Here is a 6,451-nt window from a genome sequence, read left to right as displayed (position 1 = left end):
TTGGTGAACCTGAACACATTACCTCTCAGTTACAGTGGGGCAAAAAAGGATTTAGTCAGCCACCAATTGTGCAAGTTCTCCCACTTAAAAAGATGAGAGACGCCTGTAATTTTCATCATAGGTACACTTCAACTATGACAGACAAAATGAGGAAAAAAAATCAAGAAAATCACATTGTAGGATTTTTAATGAATTTATTTGCAAATTATGGTGGAAAATAAGTATTTGGTCAATAACAAAAGTTTCTCAATATTTTGTTATATACCCTTTGTTGGCAATGACAGAGGTCAAATGTTTTCTGTAAGTCTTCACAAGGTTTTCACACACTGTTGCTGGTATTTTGTCCCATTCCTCCATGCAGATCTCCTCTAGAGCAGTGATGTTTTGGGGCTGTTGCTGGGCAACACAGACTTTCAACTCCCTCCAAAGATTTTCTATGGGTTTGAGATCTGGAGACTGGCTAGGCCACTCCAGGACCTTGAAATGCTTCTTACGAAGCCACTCCTTCGTTGCCCGGGCGGTGTGTTTGGGATCATTGTCATGCTGAAAGATCCAGCCACGTTTCATCTTCAATGCCCTTGCTGATGGAAGGAGGTTTTCGCTCAAAATCTCACAATACATGGTCCCATTCATTCTTTCCTTTACACGGATCAGTCGTCCTGTTCCCTTTGCAGAGAAACAGCCCCAAAGCATGATGTTTCCACCCCCATGCTTCACAGTAGGTATGGTGTTCTTTGGATGCAACTCAGCATTCTTTGTCCTACAAACACGACGAGTTGAGTTTTTACAAAAAAGTTATATTTTGGTTTCATCTGACCATATGACAGTCTCCCAATCTTCTTCTGGATCATCCAAATGCTCTCTAGCAAACTTCAGACGGGCCAGGACATGTACTGGCTTAAGCAGGGGGACACGTCTGGCACTGCAGGATTTGAGTCCCTGGCGGCGTAGTGTGTTACTGATGGTAGGCTTTGTTACTTTGGTCCCAGCTTTCTGCAGGTCATTCACTAGGTCCCCCCGTGTTGTTCTGGGATTTTTGCTCACCGTTCTTGTGATCATTTTGACCCCACGGGGTGAGATCTTGCGTGGAGCCCCAGATCGAGGGAGATTATCAGTTGTCTTGTATGTCTTCCATTTCCTAATAATTGCTCCCACAGTTGATTTCTTCAAACCAAGCTGCTTACCTATTGCAGATTCAGTCTTCCCAGCCTGGTGCAGGTCTACAATTTTGTTTCTTGTGTCCTTTGACAGCTCTTTGGTCTTGGCCATAGTGGAGTTTGGAGTGTGAGTGTTTGAGGTTGTGGACAGTTGTCTTTTATACTGATAACAAGTTCAAACAGGTGCCATTAATACAGGTAACGAGTGGAGGACAGAGGAGCCTCTTAAAGAAGAAGTTACAGGTCTGTGAGAGCCAGAAATCTTGCTTGTTTGTAGGTGACCAAATTTTTATTTTCCACCATCATTTGCAAGTAAATTCATAAAAAATCCTACAATGTGATTTTCTGGATTTTCTTTCTCATTTTGTCTGTCATAGTTGAAGTGTACCTATGATGAAAATTACAGGCCTCTCTCATCTTTATAAATGGGAGAACTTGCACAATTGGTGGCTGACTAAATACTTTTTTGCCCCACTGTAACTAAGAGCAGAGTTCAGGGCTAGGGATTCAAAATCAAATCAATCAAATTATATTTGTCACATGCTTCTTAAAAAGAGGTGCAGACTGGTGGGCCCTTCCCAACAATGCAGAGATTTTTTTTTTAAATGGAGAACTAGTCTAAATAATTTAGGTAAGAAAACAAGGAATAAATAGACAATAAGCAACAATAACTTGGTTATATACACAGGGTACCTGTACTGAGTCGACATGAGGTAGATATGTACATATAGGTAGGGCCAGATAATAAACAGTAACTAGTTATTTAGCAGTCTTATAGCTTGGGGGTAGAAGCTGGAGTCTTTGTAAAGTTGTAGGGCCTTCCTCTGACACCTCCTGGTATAGAGGTCCTTGTTAACAGGGAGCTCGGCACCAGTGACGTACTGGGTTGTACGCGCTATCCTCTGTAGCGCCTTGCAGTTGGATGCCAAGCAGTGATGTAGCCAGTGAAGATGCTCTCATGGTGCAGCTGTAGAACTTTGAGGAACTGAGGACTCAAGTCTTTTCAGCATCCTGAGGGGGAAGAGGCATTGTTGTGCCCTCTTCACGACTGTGTTGCCGTTTGTGTGGACCATGATTGTTCTGGGTAGGGAGCTGCCTAATTGGCCCTTGACTTCATGGGATTTTCCCCTACCATGTTCACTGCCAAGAGGCATCACATTAAAGACAACATTTTGGGTTTTATTCATTGATATTATGATGTACAATGAAGAAACTGTGTAGCTGGAAACAGGGACATTGGCTACAGATTATTTACATGGGCTAAACTAAACAGAGTAAAACAGAGTACCACAGTAGAAACATCCCTGTCATAATTCAGTATTTGGAATTCTACGTTACACACTGTTCCGTTGAATATGACGACATACCATTTACAGTGAAATGGTCAAAATAAGGAAATTCATTTAGAAAACTCGTGGACCGTGGAGCCATACATTAACATCATTAGAACAAGAAGGAAACCACTTCCATTCTCACCATAGGAGCAGAAACCTTGAGTAACGTTTGAACTGTTTTGTACCACCTGGCTCATCTATAATGAACAAGGTCAAATGTTCTCACATTTTGATACACCTCTGCGAACCAGACATTGAACTACACACTGCAGATGAGGCACCAGGTTGCTGCCTGCATGTGAAAGTAAGAGAAAACAACTGAAAGAAATAAATGGCACACACAACCAATGGAATCAGACATCAAGTCAAAATATTTTATTATAGAATTCATATATTCGAGGCATTACCTCACATTTATAGGCACTGAACTACTGTACTGGAGTCACTGCCACAACTCTGCCTGTGTACTGTATCACATGACTTTTACGATGTTTGACTGTACAAGTGAACACAATCAGAAACAACCACAGGATTCCATCCAGGCATCTCTCTGTCAGACCAGAGCTCTGTCAAAACGCCTGGCACTCTCTTCTGCACGTTGACCCACAAATCAGGCCATTAGTAAACTCGTTTCCTCATTCAGTTTCTGGTGCTACAGAACATGATGCTGCCCAGCCATCAGGCATCATCTGGGGGAAGTGATCAGCTCTGTCAGGTCTGGCTGACTAAATGGCACCTCTCTTCTGGCTGGGTTATTAAGAGGTCTGGGTATCAATATTTCCCTGTTGAAATATAACCTAATCAAACTAACTGTTTGGGCTGATGATCACCTCACGTTATAGGAGTAAAACAGTCCCTGCTGATTGTCAGTTAAAACATGGAAGATGCCACACACAACAGATGTGTCATGGGAGTGTCCTATTAGGATTTGGAGTATTTGTATTGGTTTTCAGGAGAATTGAGGTTCAGAAACAGACTTCATATTGGCACAGCTGTTCCTCTCCTCATCCATACTGTACCATGTATAGGAATCTCCTTCTCCAGATGTGGATGTGCTGTGACACAGTTAGTGTGTGTGTATAACCTAAGCAAACTCATCTGGCTTCATGGCTTCAAACATCAACCTGAAATTAAAAGAATTGTGACAGGCTTTCGTTCCCATTTGAACCCCTCTGTGATATTCAGACACATATTGTAGCCTCCCTCGTTGAGACAGGAGTCAAGACACACAGACACACAGTGCACTTGATACAGTCAGAGATCATCAGCTAACACCATCACCGTGGTTACGCACCATGGAAACACGTCACAGCACAGCATCATAGAGAGATAACAGGCCTGTGTCAACACGACAGGGTAACACCACCACAAACCTGACTCTGTACAGCTCAACACACACAACACAAATAAACATCTGTAGGAGAAGCATTGTGGGGATAAAACAACAGAGATAACATAAATTATTTAAATACTCATTTCTTTTGGAAGGAAAAGCAACAATACTTGACTCACTATAACACAGTAATGCTACTCGCGGGTGTGACACAGTGACGGTTGCCTGGACACCACATGGTCAGTGAACCGCACAAAAACAGAGGCTTTGATGGTGAAAATAAGACACAGTTCTGAAATGATTTCTATCAATCAAATTTAAGTATGTTCGGAAATATGTAGTGTATGGACTCATCATACACTATTTTATCCCATGAAGAGAAGGCAGAGAGACATGTTATAAAACCTGACTGAGCCTAATAGACTGCTTAAGGAGATCAGTACTACAAAGAAAGCAAATGGGAAGAGTAAATGTACTGAATGCTCTACAAAACTAGCAGCGATGTGATTACAGTACAGAACTAGAGTAAACAGTTTACACTGTTGAGTCATATGTCTCTCGTCAGCGCCAGTGGAGCACATCTGAAAATGGATTTTTACCTCGGAAATGATATTCAGAAGGACAGAGAAGCCCCATAGAATGCCTTGAGGGTGTGTGAGCACTGTCTAAACTGAACTGTACTCAAGAGCTAAGAAACCAGGGTTTATTTTCTGCAGAGGAGACCATGGGCCCCCTACAAACTGCTAATGAATACAGCATTCTCTCCACTGATTAAAATATATTTACGTATATACAAATGTGTTATACCCATAATTGTATGGTTGTGTCACTAACCCTGCTGAGTCACCCCCTAACTAGCCACAGGCCCAGCCCTCCTAGCCAGTCACAGACCGGGCCCTCCTTACCAGCCACAGCCCCAGCCCTACTAACCAGCCACAGCCCTCCTAGCCAGTCACAGACCGGGCCCTCCTTACCAGCCACAGCCCCAGCCCTACTAACCAACCAGAGCCCCACTAACCAGCCACAGCCCTCCTAGCCAGTCACAGACCGGGCCCTCCTTACCAGCCACAGCCACAGCCCTCCTAGCCAGTCACAGACCGGGCCCTCCTTACCAGCCACAGCCCCAGCCATACTAACCAGCCACAGCCCCAGCCCTACTAACCAGCCACAGCCCTACTAACCAGCCACAGCCAGCCCTACTAACCAGCCACAGCCCCAGCCCTCCTAGCCAGTCACAGACCGGGCCCTCCTAGCCAGTCACAGACCGGGCCCTCCTAGCCAGTCACAGACCGGGCCCTCCTAGCCAGTCACAGACCGGGCCCTCCTAGCCAGTCACAGACCGGGCCCTCCTAGCCAGTCACAGACCGGGCCCTCCTAGCCAGTCACAGACCGGGCCCTCCTAGCCAGTCACAGACCGGGCCCTCCTAGCCAGTCACAGACCGGGCCCTCCTAGCCAGTGACAGACCGGGCCCTCCTAGCCAGTCACAGACCGGGCCCTCCTAGCCAGTCACAGACCAGGCCCTCCTAGCCAGTCACAGACCGGGCCCCTACCAGCCAGCCCCAGCCCTACTAACCAGCCACAGCGCTCCTAGCCAGTCACAGACCGGGCCCTCCTACCAGCCCCAGTCACAGCCCCAGCTCTCCTTACCAGCCCCAGCCCTCCTAGCCAGTCACAGACCGGGCCCTCCTTACCAGCCACAGCCCCAGCCCTACTAACCAGCCACAGCCCTCCTAGCCAGTCACAGACCGGGCCCTCCTTACCAGCCACAGCCACAGCCCCAGCCCTACTAACCAACCACAGCCCCACTAACCAGCCACAGCCCTCCTAGCCAGTCACAGACCGGGCCCTCCTTACCAGCCACAGCCCCAGCCCTACTAACCAGCCACAGCCCCAGCCCTCCTAACCAGCCACAGCCCCAGCCCTACTAACCAGCCACAGCCCCAGCCCTACTAACCAGCCACAGCCCTCCTAGCCAGTCACAGACCGGGCCCTCCTTACCAGCTACAGCCCCAGCCCTCCAGCCCGTAATTTAGCACATCAAAGGTCTGTGCAACAGGAGAAGCTGAAAAACACATAAATGAATAAAGTCATGAACCAGGTGATTCTTTTATTGTAATGTTAATTTTTGTTCCTATTTGTGAGAAACATTTTGTACTCAGGGCATCATTGGTAAAGAGACCCTGGTCTCGATTGTGCTACACTGAATAAATAAAAGTCAATAAGACAACCAGAGAGAGCAGAAGCCACAGCCTGAACAGGTGTAGGAGACAGTTGAGCCAGCTTAGGTTAGGACGACATCCTAAATAAAATAAAATAACTCATGATCCATAAAATGTGGGGTTGTACATAGGTGGCCAAGGAAAGTGTATCATGTGTATCAATAAACGTGTATCAATAAAATACATACCAAAAATACATTTTTAGGACAAGCAAATGTGAACTCCACCCTCTGTCCTCTAATACTAGCTCTAAAACCACTCCTGCTCTCTCTATTTCTTATCTGGTCCTTGAGAAGGCTGAACAAGGAAGGTATTTTTACAGAAGGGCTCAGGAAAATGCAGCACGGTCTTTCTATTAAAGGGAAATTTTACCACTGCTCTTTCACTGTATATGTCCATTGGGAGTC

This window comes from Oncorhynchus tshawytscha, linkage group LG16 (assembly GCF_018296145.1).
Source record: "Oncorhynchus tshawytscha isolate Ot180627B linkage group LG16, Otsh_v2.0, whole genome shotgun sequence".
Classification (NCBI taxonomy): Eukaryota; Metazoa; Chordata; class Actinopteri; order Salmoniformes; family Salmonidae; genus Oncorhynchus; species Oncorhynchus tshawytscha.
The sequence above is the reverse complement of the archived record's forward strand: the minus strand, read 5'-3'. Positions refer to the sequence as shown.